Here is a 15,468-nt window from a genome sequence, read left to right as displayed (position 1 = left end):
ATGTCTGAAGCAGTGCTGGAGGGAACTGACAGCATGAATCCTGCAGGGCTGTACATAAATCCACAAGAGTTCTAGGGGATGGAGATGTCTTCTCACATTCGGGAGGACGACGGTTCAATCCCGCGTCCGGCCATCCTGATTTAGGTTTTCCGTGATTTCCCTAAATCGCTCCAGGCAAATCCGGGACGGTTCCTTTGAAAGGGCACGGCTGAATACCTTCCTCGTCCTTCCCTAATCCAATGAGACCGATGACCTCGCTGTTTGTTCTCTTCCCCCAAACAATCCAATCCAAAATGTCTTCTCAACTCCATGTTGCAAGGCATCCCAGATATGGTCAATACTGTTCATGTCTGCGGAGTGTGGTGGCCAGCGGACGTGTCGAAACTCAGAAGAGTGTTCCTGGAGTCACTCTGTAGCAATTGTGGACGTGTGGGTTGTCGCATTGTTCTGCTGGAATTACGTAAGTCCGTCGGAATGCACCATGGACATGAATGGGTACAGGTGATGATACAGGATGCTTACGTACGTGTCACCTGTCAGAGTCGTATCTAGACGTATCAGGGATCCCAGATCACTCCAACTACACTCGCCCCATACCATTATAGAGCCTTTACCACTTTGAACGCCGGCCGCGGTGGCAGTGCGGTTCTAGGCGCTGCAGTCCGGAACCGCGGGACTGCTACGGTCGCAGGTTCGAATCCTGCCTTGGGCATGGATGTGTGTGATGTCCTTAGGTTAGTAAGGTTTAAGTAGTTCTAAGTTCTAGGGGACTAATGACCAAACATTGTAAGTCCCATAGTGCTCAGAGCCATTTGAACCACCTTGAACAATCGCCTGCTGACATGGAGGGTCCATCGATTGAAGAGGTTGTCTCCATACCTGCACACGTCCATGGGCTCGATACAATTTAAAACCACAACCGTCCGACCAGGCAACATGTTTCCAGTCATCGACAGTCCAATGTCGGTGTTGACGAGCCCAGGCGAGGCGTAAAGCTTTGTGTCGTGCAGTCGTCAAGTTTACACGAGCGGGCCTTTGGCTCTGAAAGCTCATATCGATGTGGTTCAGTTGAATAATTCACACGCTGACGCTTTTTGATGGCCCAGCATTGAAACCTAAAGCAATTTGCGGAAGAGTTGCACTTCTGTCGCGCTGAACGATTCTCTTCAATCGTCGCTTATCCCGTTCTTGTAGGATCTTTTTCCGGCTGCAGCGATGTTGGAGATTTGATGTTTTACCGGATTCCTGACGTTCACGGTACACTCGTGAAACGGACTTACGGTAAAATCTTCACTCCATCGCTACCGCGGAGATGCTGTGTCCGATCGCTCTTGCGCCGACTATAACACCACGTTTAAACTGACTTAAATCCTGATAACCTGCCATTGTAGCAGCAATAACCGATATAAGAACTGCGCCAGGCACTTGTCTTGTATATGCGTTACCGACCGCAACGCCATATTCTGCCTGTATGCATATCTCTGTACTTGAATGCACATGCCCATACCAGTTTCTGCGGCGCTTCAGTGTACATAGTAGTAGAAACAATACGTAATTAAGCTAGCTGTATCCGACAAGCTTTGCAGTGCTTCTTTTCTTTCTAAGTAGGAATACATATTGAAAGCAGGTACAAATCAATGTTTTTTTGTATCTTAAATTGAATTTGAAAAGTTTTATTCATCTACTTTGGAGTATACAATGGTTCAAATGGCTCTGAGCAGTATGGGACTTAACATCTGAGACCATCAGTCCCCTAGAACTTAGAACTACTTAAACCTAACTAACCTAAGGACATCACACACATCCATGCCCAAGGCAGGATTCGAACCTGCGACCGTAGCGGTCAGGCGGTTCCAGACTGAAGCGCCTAGAACCGCACGGCCACACCGGCCGGCGAATATACAATATTTTTTGTCTTTGTGTACTCTGTAAAAATACACTACCAGATAAAAGATTAGTACATCCTTTTAGACGTTTCCAATTCAACAAAGATTTATTGCTGCAACAGTGCGTATGAAATACATGAAATGATTACATCTACAGATGAATAGCACAAACGGTTCTTAAGTACCAGGTGTCGATGCATTCCGCAAAACCCATGTGAGTACGTTGTGTAGCCTCCACAGGCGACAGCATAGACGCTGTTCTGGCATCCAATCGATCGTACAGATACCGAATACTGTCCTGGTATACGTTATGCCACGCCTGCCCGACCTTTTCACGTAGTTCTGTAAGGGCGCACATAGAAAGAAAGGGGGATACCTGTGCAGGTGGCGGGGGTGGTGGGCAGCGCGAGGCGGTTTCAGCCAGCGCGGGAAATATCCCTTTGTTATCTAAACGAGGCGACTCAGTCGCAGCCGCGTGGCGGCGACAACCGGCGCGGGGCAGTCCCACGCCTGCCGGCGGGACGCAATGGAGGCATTCTTTGCCCGCTGCTGGCGCGCAAGTTGGCAGCAGCGCTGTGCTGACAGAATCGAGGCTCACCCCTGCAGTCTTTCTTAAGGGGGTAGGAGGTCAAACGGGCCGACTTGGAGCTGGATAGGCACCACACGACATTTTAAATCCCACTGTCTATACTTTTACAAATAAATTCATTAAACTTTGTCAGTATGATCAGGAAGGATTCAGGATTCACACTCATAGCAGTGGAAGTTCACAAAAAATATCAAAATAAATTTTTGTTATATGTGAAATTTCACCACTTTTTCACTTACTGTTAGCTGCGTTTGTTGCTATAGGTACACTTTACTTCATAAGTAGGAGAGATTCTTCGATGAATTTTGTACAGCATACAAACCATACTTGCCGGTGTATGAAACTCTAGAATTTTTCAAATCTATTAAAAACTGTGTAAAAATTGAGATAATTAACTATAACATTTGAGTTTTTTCTAAACATGAAGTTTAAAATGTGACAGCTCATTCATTTTTTCATAAATTAAATAAATTCTAGAGTTTCATACACCTATAAGTATGGTCTGTATGCGTGCAAAATTCATCGAAGAATCTCTATTAGTTGTGAAGAACAAGTGTGCCTGTAGCAACAAATGCGGCCAATAGTAAGTGGAAAAATGGTGAAATTTCACATGTAATTTTTTTGTTATGTTTCACTTCCGCTGCTACGAGTCTGAATCCTGAATCCCTCCTGGTCATGCTGACAAAGTTTTATGAATTTATTTGTAAAAGTATAGACAGTGGAAATTAAAATGTTCTGTGATGCCTCTCCTGCTCCAAGTCGGCCCGTTTGACGTCCCACCCGCCTTAAACGATTTTGGCGAAACTAATCAGTTAAAAAAAGGAAAAACAACGATTTTCCCCTTACTTATAGCGTTATATGTCAGCTTTATGGTGAAGTACTCAAAATTTAGATAATGGTAAAACGTAACGTGATATCGCATTTAAGTACGACAGTGCACAGAATTCGAAAAAGTTTGCAATGAAAAAAATGGGTCGCTGTGATTTTGCATTTGGTGTATATTACTCCGTATGTTGCTGCTGATGAAATTTAGTGAAGATACTGAATTTTTCTTTATACTTGGGAGGAAGTCTGTATCTGTCTCGGCTCTCGAGAAAATGGAATTTATGTAGCACGTTGACTTCCGACCGGACGCACGCGTGAATGAAATATTCGTAACATCGCTCATATATCCTAAACCGTTGGAGATATCGATACGGAATTTTGGCAAGTGATAGCACGCAAAGAGAAGAAGTGTTTTGCTATATGGTTAACATACGGAACTTTCTTATCTGCAGCGATTTAGCGGAAGCTATGGTTTGTATTAAATTTTTTTTAATCCAATCAGTTAAAAAAAGAAAAAAAAACAGATTTTCCCCTTATTTATAGCTTCTTTTAAGAGTCTTAGCCATTGAAAAGAGAATTTGCTTGTATGAAACTAAAAATGAAATTTCTAATCTTATTTTACAGCAAAACGACGCAACAAGCTTTTCCATAAGCTAATGATGACCCTAGTCGCCTATTACCTGTTCAATAAGACACTATGTTTCACGATTCTATCGTACTAGGTATTGCAACGTAAGTTTGTGCAATTTGTACCGTATTTTAACAAAGAAAGCAAAATTAAGCCTGTCAACAGGAGAGATGTAGCCGTTCCCCATAACTGATGAGGTTCCTTCAAGTGAGAAATAGTTAACAATTCAGTTAAAAATAAATCGATAATTCTGTGCAATTATGGCGGAATCCTGTAACCCATCGTATTTTTAATAGTGAACGACTGAAGTGGAAACTTATCAAAGGATGTTATCTCTGTTTTTCATCTGAGAACTTAAAAATAATTCGCAGCAAGTAGTGTGCAATATTTCTGTTCCTGTTCCCCATTCACATTGAAATTGTGAACTTCTCCACCATAATTATCGTGTAATCTCTTAAGGACAGATCAACTATATTTGTTATCTATTTAACCTTAATGAGTAGTATCAAGCGGTTCATAAAGTAATGACTATCATGTTTTTGTAATATTTTTATCCACTGATAACAATTTGTGGCTGGTTCAAATGGCTCTGAGCACTATGGGACTCAACTGCTGAGGTCATTAGTCCCCTAGAACTTAGAACTAGTTAAACCTAACTAACCTAAGGACATCACAAACATCCATGCCCGAGGCAGGATTCGAACCTGCGACCGTAGCGGCCTTGCGGTTCCAGACTGCAGCGCCTTTAACCACACGGCCACTTCGGCCGGCTAACAATTTGTGATTTCTAATAAAACAATACTGCATTTTTGCTGCAGAGTAGAACTGAACCAACAAAACTCTTTCGTAATTCTGAAGCTGTGAACCTACTAACGACTTGCAGAACTTTGCCAACTGTTCGTCAAAGCTCAATGTCACTGGCGAATTAAAAGATATTTGTAGTACGAAGATTCACTCTCTCACTCTGTACGGGGATGGGAACGGAAAGGTGCCGCATTATTTGCCGTACCTTTTCATACGTCAAATACACTCCTGGAAATGGAAAAAAGAACACATTGACACCGGTGTGTCAGACCCACCATACTTGCTCCGGACACTGCGAGAGGGCTGTACAAGCAATGATCACACGCACGGCACAGCGGACACACCAGGAACCGCGGTGTTGGCCGTCGAATGGCGCTAGCTGCGCAGCATTTGTGCACCGCCGCCGTCAGTGTCAGCCAGTTTGCCGTGGCATACGGAGCTCCATCGCAGTCTTTAACACTGGTAGCATGCCGCGACAGCGTGGACGTGAACCGTATGTGCAGCTGACGGACTTTGAGCGAGGGCGTATAGTGGGCATGCGGGAGGCCGGGTGGACGTACCGCCGAAGTGTTCAACACGTGGGGCGTGAGGTCTCCACAGTACATCGATGTTGTCGCCAGTGGTCGGCGGAAGGTGCACGTTCCCGTCGACCTGGGACCGGACCGCAGCGACGCACGGATGCACGCCAAGACCGTAGGATCCTACGCAGTGCCGTAGGGGACCGCACCGCCACTTCCCAGCAAATTAGGGACACTGTTGCTCCTGGGGTATCGGCGAGGACCATTCGCAACCGTCTCCATGAAGCTGGGCTACGGTCCCGCACACCGTTAGGCCGTCTTCCGCTCACGCCCCAACATCGTGCAGCCCGCCTCCAGTGGTGTCGCGACAGGCGTGAATGGAGGGACGAATGGAGACGTGTCGTCTTCAGCGATGAGAGTCGCTTCTGCCTTGGTGCCAATGATGGTCGTATGCGTGTTTGGCGCCGTGCAGGTGAGCGCCACAATCAGGACTTCATACGACCGAGGCACACAGGGCCAACACCCGGCATCATGGTGTGGGGAGCGATCTCCTACACTGGCCGTACACCACTGGTGATCGTCGAGGGGACACTGAATAGTGCACGGTACATCCAAACCGTCATCGAACCCATCGTTCTACCATTCCTAGACCGGCAAGGGAACTTGCTGTTCCAACAGGACAATGCACGTCCGCATGTATCCCGTGCCACCCAACGTGCTCTAGAAGGTGTAAGTCAACTACCCTGGCCAGCAAGATCTCCGGATCTGTCCCCCATTGAGCATGTTTGGGACTGGATGAAGCGTCGTCTCACGCGGTCTGCACGTCCAGCACGAACGCTGGTCCAACTGAGGCGCCAGGTGGAAATGGCATGGCAAGCCGTTCCACAGGACTACATCCAGCATCTCTACGATCGTCTCCATGGGAGAATAGCAGCCTGCATTGCTGCGAAAGGTGGATATACACTGTACTAGTGCCGACATTGTGCATGCTCTGTTGCCTGTGTCTATGTGCCTGTGGTTCTGTCAGTGTGATCATGTGATGTATCTGCCCCCAGGAATGTGTCAATAAAGTTTCCCCTTCCTGGGACAATGAATTCACGGTGTTCTTATTTCAATTTCCAGGAGTGTATAACTGAGGAGCAGAAGGAAAATCTTTTAGTAAATTTCAATCCCAGCTCTTGATTATTAAATATATATTGCGTTACAGGGTTCCCCTGAAATCGTGACAGAACTGGAGATTTACTTTCATCCGAGTTAAACCTTTTTAGCCAGAAACCACCAGTGATGACGCTTTTCTGAAATAGAAAATGTTAACAAGTTAGGCCAAAAAAAAAAAAAAAACAAACAACCGTTCCTTTTCTTGCAGTTTCAGAGTAATCTTGTAGCCCACTGTCTTTTTAAAAATGAACAAGTGGAACTGAACCTTAGTAAATGATTTTCTTTCTGCATCTTAAACGTCCTGAAACAGTGGTTTATCAAGTGAGGAACTGAGGACAGTTCAGGTCAATAGCTTATCAAGAAGTACATCCTCGATATGCAAATAAATGTGTGATTTCTTCACTTACGTTGTTGCAAAAACCCTAAGCAAATCTCGTCCTACCATTGATGATCCTTAAAAATTAGGTTGTTTCATTACTTTATTTACAGCTCGAAACTGTCTTTAACACATTAAAAGATAATTATGGCGGAGAAGTCACCACTTCACTGTGAATAGGGATAGGAATGCAAGTGTTGTACACTATTTGCTGCTAATTATTTTCATGTTTCTCAGATGAAAAACACGGAGAAAATATTTTGGTAAGTTTCTATTCCAGTCGTTCATTTTTAAAAGTTCGGTGCATTACAGGATTCCTACAAAATTGCCGTGGAATTGGCGATTTATTTTTGTCTAAATTGTTAACTATTTCTCATTTGAAGAAGCATCAGCAATTATGAGCAACAGCTACATTTCTCTTGTTGACAGATTTAATTTTACTTTTTGCCAAAACACGGTATAAATGGCACAGACTTACCCTGAAATACAGTATCTATTGCAACAGAATTGTCTCTTACTAAACAAGCAATAGGTGACTAGGATGGTCAGTAGCTTCTGAAAAACCTCATTGTGCCGATTTGCTGTAAATTAAGATAAGAAATTGCATGTTTAGTTTCGTATTAACAAATTATTTTTTCATTAGCTGTCTAAAAATCTTACAAAAATTATAGTACTGGTTATACATAAATAAAATAAAAACAATAGCGTTTGCTACATGCCATAGATCTCTAACAGTTTAGGAGATATGTGGTATGTTACAAATATTTTATTCACTTGACAAGCCAAACATTGTGGCTACCTTGGTTGTGGAAGCACCAACATACAACCACAAATAATTTGCCTATATTCGAATACACTTAGCTCCGACGCAATGCACTCACAGCTACACGGAACACTGTTCTGGCCACGACTGACGCATGCAACGTATTGAAGACAATGCACAGGCGTCGTCCCGGTTAAATCATCAGCACAACCTGCAGGCATGACCAGAATCCGCGTTTTTTTCATGCGATCATTTCTCGCGGTGTTTCTATATTTACTCCTGTAGAGTAGTAGCCTTCGAAACGGTCCCTAAGTTCTTAAGCTGCTACTCATTGGAAAATGAAACTGGAGTCTGTTTGAATGTGACCGTGGTGGCGTTTGTAACCAAGTTTTCAATGTTGCAAAGACGCAGACCGTAAGACCACGATCATGGATAAAGTGCTGTAATTCCTTTCTCTCTCTCTCGCTGTCTCGGTGGGTTGGGTTGGTGGTGGTGGTGGTGGTGGTTGTGGTGGGGGGGGGCGGGGGGGGGGGGAGGCGCAGGGTTCGATCTACTTCCCGTCGAACTCCTTCCGCAGAGACACTAGCAAGATTACTCCCTTGACAATGGAAAGGGGAAATCCATATCGTGGGGCGTGAGTTCAGGAAGGGAGAGAGACACGGTATGAATAGCTGGTCCAAGGTTATGCAATTTCATTCCAGTGTATTAATACTGCCTGCTTTTACCGCCGCCTGGGGAGTACTGCAGATACCGTAACCAACTCCCTAAGGCGCTCTCCCCCATCTCTGTCTTTGAGAGTAATTTCTCCCGATCAGCAACTAGCCGACCGTCTCGTTCCAGAGTGTAGGCATGGTGTGTCGCTTATCCGTTCATCAGATGAAGAAAGTTTTATTTGTTGTGTTTGAAGAAAGTATATATAGCGTAAGACAAAATTCTTGGTTTAGTGACGCAGTTTCAATCGGTTTCTGCCTTGTTGTGTAAGTTAGTAGTACTGTAAAAACGCTCTTATATTTTGACAGGAACTACAAGTTTACAGACAGATTCCACTGATCCGTAAAATCGGATAAATAGTAAATAGTTTCTTGTGGGTCAATGGAAAGACGCAAGTCTTTTAATTGGTCGCCGCTTCGGCCACCTGCATGTCCCTAACCTACCTCAGTTATCCAACTAGGGAAATGGAACAAAGAGTTCAACGTATTATCCGAAGCACGTGTCGTTCCTGGCGAATCGTCACATCATTGAGAAATGAAGGCTAATTTAAAAGCAAACTGAAAATTTCCGTGATTAGACCGGGATTCTATCTCGCGACCTCCCCGTTTCCAGGCAGGCGCTTTACCAGTAGACTACCAGCCCTGACGGTCTGATGAATTAAAACAGTTAAATAGTTGCCTACTTTGACTCCGTTAATGTGCCTGTCTACAGAGTGTCCAAGATCTTGTAAGCGTAAGTTACGCAGACGGTACAGAATTCCGGACTGGATAATCTGATTTAAGGAAAGAATGATCGAAATTAAATATTTTCGGCAGTACGAGAATTGCTTGTATAACAGGTGTTTGTAAGCTACCTGTATTTGACGCTCAAGCAGCAGAGAGGTGGCCCCAGTTATCGACAAACTATTTTTCCAGTTCGATATAGAAACAGCAGATTGTGCAAGATTCACTTTTTATTTAATTGAAGATTATTTTCGTACCTGAACCCATTTTCAGGTCATCGAGACAGATAAAACAGTATTTCCGAAATAGCATATAAACCATCTCAGGATTATACATATACGTGTAATAAACTCGAGTTTATATAGCAGTTGTTTGTAAGCTGCCTGTATTTGACGCTCAAGCAGCAGAGAGGTGGCCCCAGTTATCGACAAACTATTTTTCCAGTTCGATATAGAAACAGCAGATTGTGCAAGATTCACTTTTTATTTAATTGAAGATTATTTTCGGAGTACCTGAACCCATTTTCAGGTCATCGAGACAGATAAAACAGTATTTCCGAAATATCATATAAACCATCTCAGGATTATACATATACGTGTAATAAACTCGAGTTTAAGCATGAATATAGCAGTGTAATACAATGACCGGGCCAAATATCTAACGAAAACAGCGTCAAACGAAAAAACTACGAAGACCGAAAATTGTCTAGCTTGAAGGGGGAAACCAGATGGCGCTATGGTTGGCCCGCTAGATGGCGCTGCCATAGGTCAAACGGATATCAACTGCGTTTTATTGAAAATAGGAACCCCCATTTTTATTACATATTCGTGTAGTACGTAAAGAAATATGAGTGTTTTAGTTGGAACACTTTTTTCGCTTTGTGATAGATGGCGCTGTAATAGTCACAAACATATGGCTCACAATTTTAGACGAAAAGTTGGTAACAGGTAGGTTTTTAAAATTAAAATACAGAACGTAGGTACGTTTGAACATTTTATTTTGGTTGTTGCAATGTGATACATGTACCTTTCTGAACTTATCATCTGTGAGAAAGCATGCTGTTACAGCATGATTGCCTGTAAATACCACATTAATGCAATAAATGCTCAAAATTATGTCCGTCAACCTCAATGCATTTGGCAATACGCGTAACGACATTCCTCTCAACAGCGAGTAGTTCGCCTTCCGTAATGTTCGCACATGCAATGACAATGCGCAGACGCATGTTGTCAGGCAATGTCGGTGGATCATGATAGCAAATATCCTTCAACTTTCCCCACAGAAAGAAATCCGTGGACGTCAGATCCGGTGAACCTGCGGGCCATGCTATGGTGCTTCGACGACCAATCCACCTGTCATGAAATATGCTATTCAATACCGCTTCAACTGCACGCGAGCTATGTGCCGGACATCCATCATGTTGGAAGTACATTGCCATTCTGTCATGCAGTGAAACATCTTGTAGTAACATCGGTAGAACATCACGTAGGAAATCAGCATACATTGCACCATTTAGATTGCCATCAATAAAATGGGGGCCAGTTATCCTTCCTCCCATAATGCCGCACCATACGTTAACCCGCCAAGCTCGCTGATGTTCCACTTTTCGCAGCCATCGTGGATTTTCCGTTGCCCAAAAATGCATATTATGCCGGTTTACGTTACCGCTGTTGGTGAATGACGCTTCGTCGCTAAATAGAACGCGTGCAAAAAGTCTGTCATCGTCTCGTAATTTCTCTTGCGCCCAGTGGCAGAACTGTACACGACGTTCAAAGTCGTCGCCATGCAATTCCTGTTGCATAGAAATATGGTACGGGTGCAATCGATGTTGATGTAGCATTCTCAACACCGAAGTTTTTGAGATTCCTGATTCTCGCGCAATTTGTCTGCTACTGATGTGCGGATTAGCCGCGACAGCAGCTAAAACACCTACTTAGGCATCATCATCATTGTTTGCAGGTCGTGGTTGACGTTTCACATGTGGCTGAACACATGCTCTTCTGCATGGGATCCGCACCAGATAGGCTTGATAGAGAAAATAGAGAAGTCCCAAAGAAGAACAACGTGTTTCGTTGCACAACCGTTCTGTAACCTCGAAATTGTGGCAGAGACTCTCACCCTGCTCCGGCAGCAGACGTTACAATAGAGGTGTTGTGCATCAGTTTACTGTTGAACTTCCGAGAGGGTACGTTCCTAGAAGAGCCACCCATGTATTGCTTCCTCCTACGCGTGTCTCGAGGAAAGACCGTCAACGTAAAATCAGGCAGATTCGATCCTACGTAATGGCATACCAGCAGATGTTCTTCTCGCTAACCATTCGCTAGTGGAACAGGAAATGGTGGAATCGATACTGGCATACAAAGTACCCTCCGCCACACACTGTTTGGTGGCTTGCGGAATGTTGATTTAAATTTGATAAAGAAGCGTTCGGCCTGTTCGCGCTGGTCGCTCAGGTTGATTCCAGAATTATTTAGCTAAAGTTAAGTTGGTGTTCTTCCCTGTTTTTCATCAAAGTTGTCTCCTGCCGGAGGGTTGTCTACCCTAGCCTAAGATGCTTCCCTTCCTACCCTCTGCATCCTTATGTTGTTGTCAGTACTTCATGTGGCCTGCAAGAACCCGTTTTTAATACAATAGGATCATTTCCATTACAAAAATCAGTGCCATTTTCAGGACACCAGGCCATGAGAGTTGAGATAAAAATTAATGGTTAGATCACAGTGAAAGTTAACACATTCAAATATTTAACATGTTTTTAATGTCGAGCAAGTAATGAAATATATAAAACAAGATAGAACTGTTTAACCACTTTGTGGAAATGTACTCAGAGCGTCGGACAAGAAGCTTTATGAGGATACTGTACTAAGGTTCTACAGAAGTGCACTGTTCTATGGATGCAAAGACAGAACTCTTAAGAAGCGAGATGAAAAGAGAATAGAAACATGAGAAATGAACTTCTTAGAGATCATTTCGTGTCTTTGCTGGTAAGTCGTGGAAGCAAAGACAACTTTGAAGGCCATCACCTAGGTTTTTATAAAAAAAAGTGCAAGAAAAACATTTGTGTAGTAACGTCAATATTCCAGAATGAGATTTTCACTCTGCAGCGGAGTGTGTGCTGATACGAAACTTCCTGGTAGATTAAAACTGTGTGCCGGTCCGAGACTCGAACTCGGGACCTTTTCCTTTCGCGGAGAAGTGCTCTACCTACTTTTTTTTTATTACACAAAAACAGTAACAAAAATGGCTACAATGAAATGACATAAATAAGGAGACAGATAATTACAGTCATAAATTACAGCATTCAAAGAATGGGGAATCATATTCAGTCTTTAGCAGTAGCACAGCTTAGTACCTTCACTGTCACCTTCATCTGGTGGCAGTTCAGCAGGCACATTTTCTTCTTCTGCAGCCGGTTCCTCATCATCACTTCCCAGGCCCAAATTAATCATTCAGTAAATCCTTGATGTGTGTTCCTTCCAGGGTAAATTACATGGACAGAAGAGCAGTCCCGAACAGCGACATCGCAAAATACTTCACTGCCTTGTTATTTTTGTCAGTTCCAGCCTTCTAAACGCATTCTTAGGGAGTTCAAGATCTTCCTTTATATCAGACACCAGATGTTTGTCGCCATATTCTTGTATCTGCTGTACTATAGATTTATTTTCCATGTGTGACTTGCAGGTGAGGTTAGGGTCGGGAACGTGACCCAACCCTTTCCCTCTCTACTAGGAATCCAGTTCCTAACCTATACCCATTCTGTTGAAGACAATTCGGAGTATGTTACCACATTTCTTATTATGATTCTGGTATTTAAGTATTTTCTCGAATTCATTTTCCATATACATCTTGTATTCAATATGTTCATCGCTCCCAATATTGTTAAAAACATAACTTGTATATTTGCCCATTAACCAAATCACTGCGTTATATTTTGCCTGAGGGTAGTGACTTTCTTCTGGTCTGAAGAAAATGTTAGTCGGTAAATTGTTTGCTGAAGTTCTTGTTATTTGAGCAATTTTCTCCCTGGTCCACCTCCAGTGGATATCCGATCTTCACATGTGTAACGATGAGGCACACTATCAACGAGGTTGCATTTGCTACAGAGGTTTGTGTCACTTAAACCGATGGCAAAGAGACGCTCATTAGTGCTGATGATGTTATTGACTACCTTGTACCACGCTGTTCTCACGTCAGACGAAAGAACATCACTGCTGATGTTTTTCCAGACCACATTCCATGCTATTCCAACATATTTAGTTTGAGCTCCCCAAGCACGACTCACGCCCCATCCTCATAGCTTTACCTCTGCCAGTACCTCGTCTCCTACCTTCCAAATTTTTGAGAATCTCTCCTGCTACACTTGCAGAACTAGCACTCCTGAAAGAAAGGATATCACGGAGACATGGCTTAGCCACAGCCTCGGGGATGTTTCCAGAATGAGATTTTTACTCTGCAGCGGAGTGTCTGCTGATATGAAACTTCCTGGCACATTAAAACTCTGTGCCGGACCGAGACTCGAACTCGGGACCTTTGCCTTTCGCGGGCAAGTGCTCTACCAACTGAGCTACCCAAGCACGACTCACGCCCCGTCCTCACAGCTTTACTTCTGCCAGTACCTCGTCTCCTACCTCCCAAAGTGTGAGGACGGGGCGTGAGTCGTGCTAGGGTAGCTCAGTTGGTAGAGCATTGCCCACGAAAGGCAAAGGTCCCGAGTTCGAGTCTCGGTCCGGCACACAGTTTTAATCTGCCAGGAAGTTTCAACGTCCATATTATTGCTAAAATATTCGTCTTTAGCATTTGTTCGGGCCGATTGTGGGAACTTTTTCCCATTATGATGTTGGAAGAATTCACCAGGTTCTTGTGTTGATGAAAACTTCCGTCAAGGTATTTTTTGGACGCAAGAGAAATAAAATATTTTATTGGGCAATAATTGGGTATGGGCAGCGAGGCATTACTTCAATGTTTTTCTGCGTCAAATAATCAATTAGCCCACGTTCCGCGTAACAACTGGTACTTTTATGTGGGAGAATATTGTACGTTTTCGATTGTCAGTCAGTAACTTAAACGCTCCTTGCGTTCAGAAAATGTTAATTAAGTTGTGACTGTGGCTTTAAATGTGTTTCTTCTGCTAATTGATACTTAAAAAAACTGCTGCGATTTGATTTATTTTCAGCGTCAAGCTACAGTTAGAAATAGCTGTTGGCTCTTTGTTATTCTTACAGAAATTACATTAATTTATCACAAAAGTGCGCTGCTTTTGAAGCTCCAGTCTTGTCGCATTTGCGCTCGATATAATCCTTCTGATCTTCAAAATAAGGAAGGCTTCTGTTAGAAGTTAATCTTGTTCTGTGTTTTTAAGGTGAAAGTTATTTTAAGACTTCTGTCCGTAGTGCATTACTCAGAAGCGCCCCGACGAGCTATGATCCTATCGTGGCTTTGGAGCTAAACTTCTGAAAGGCGTTGCTACTAATAGATTCAAACTTCAGGGACTTTTTACGGAACGTTTTTCCTCACTTCGCAGTGTAATGTGTAGTCGCCGACACACCGTGTACAAATACACAGTGGTGTCCAAAATTAAAGCAACAATCCGCTGTTTCCCCGTCTTGTGTCTAATTCACTATACAGGGTGGTCCATTGATAGTGACCGGGCCAAATATCTCACGAAATAAGCCTCAAACGAAAAAACTACAAAGAATGAAACGAGAATCGGGAATCTCAAAAACGTCGGTGTTGAGAATGCTACATCAACATCGATTGCACCCGTACCATATTTCTATGCACCAGGAATTGCATGGCGACGACTTTGAACGTCGTGTACAGTTCTGCCACTGGGCGCAAGAGAAATTACGAGACGATGACAGATTTTTTGCACGCGTTCTATTTAGCGGCGAAGCGTCATTCACCAACAGCGGTAACGTAAACCGGCATAATATGCATTTTTGGGCAACGGAAAATCCACGATGGCTGCGAAAAGTGGAACATCAGCGAGCTTGGCGGGTTAACGTATGGTGCGGCATTATGGGAGGAAGGATAACTGGCCCCCATTTTATTGATGGCAATCTAAATGGTGCAATGTATGCTGATTTCCTACGTGATGTTCTACCGATGTTACTACAAGATGTTTCACTGCATGACAGAATGGCAATGTACTTCCAACATGATGGATGTCCGGCACATAGCTCGCGTGCAGTTGAAGCGGTATTGAATAGCATATTTCATGACAGGTGGATTGGCCCGCAGGTTCACCGGATCTGACGTCCACGGATTTCTTTCTGTGGGGAAAGTTGAAGGATATTTGCTATCATGATCCACCGACATTGCCTGACAACATGCGTCTGCGCATTGTCATTGCATGTGCGAACATTACGGAAGGCGAAATACTCGCTGTTGAGAGGAATGTCGTTACGCGTATTGCCAAATGCATTGAGGTTGACGGACATAATTTTGAGCATTTATTGCATTAATGTGGTATTTACAGGCAATCATGCTGT

General features: G+C 43.6%; 1 non-coding gene across 1 annotated transcript; it reads left to right on the top strand.

Moving 5' to 3' along the window:
- The first annotated feature begins 13,636 nt into the window (after positions 1 to 13,636).
- Positions 13,637 to 13,710, top strand: Trnas-cga (transfer RNA serine (anticodon CGA)). Its single transcript has one exon. It is a non-coding gene; the product is annotated as a tRNA-Ser (tRNA).
- The last annotated feature ends 1,758 nt before the right edge of the window (positions 13,711 to 15,468 follow it).

Source organism: Schistocerca nitens, chromosome 7, assembly GCF_023898315.1.
Source record: "Schistocerca nitens isolate TAMUIC-IGC-003100 chromosome 7, iqSchNite1.1, whole genome shotgun sequence".
Classification (NCBI taxonomy): Eukaryota; Metazoa; Arthropoda; class Insecta; order Orthoptera; family Acrididae; genus Schistocerca; species Schistocerca nitens.
The sequence above is the reverse complement of the archived record's forward strand: the minus strand, read 5'-3'. Positions and strand labels throughout refer to the sequence as shown.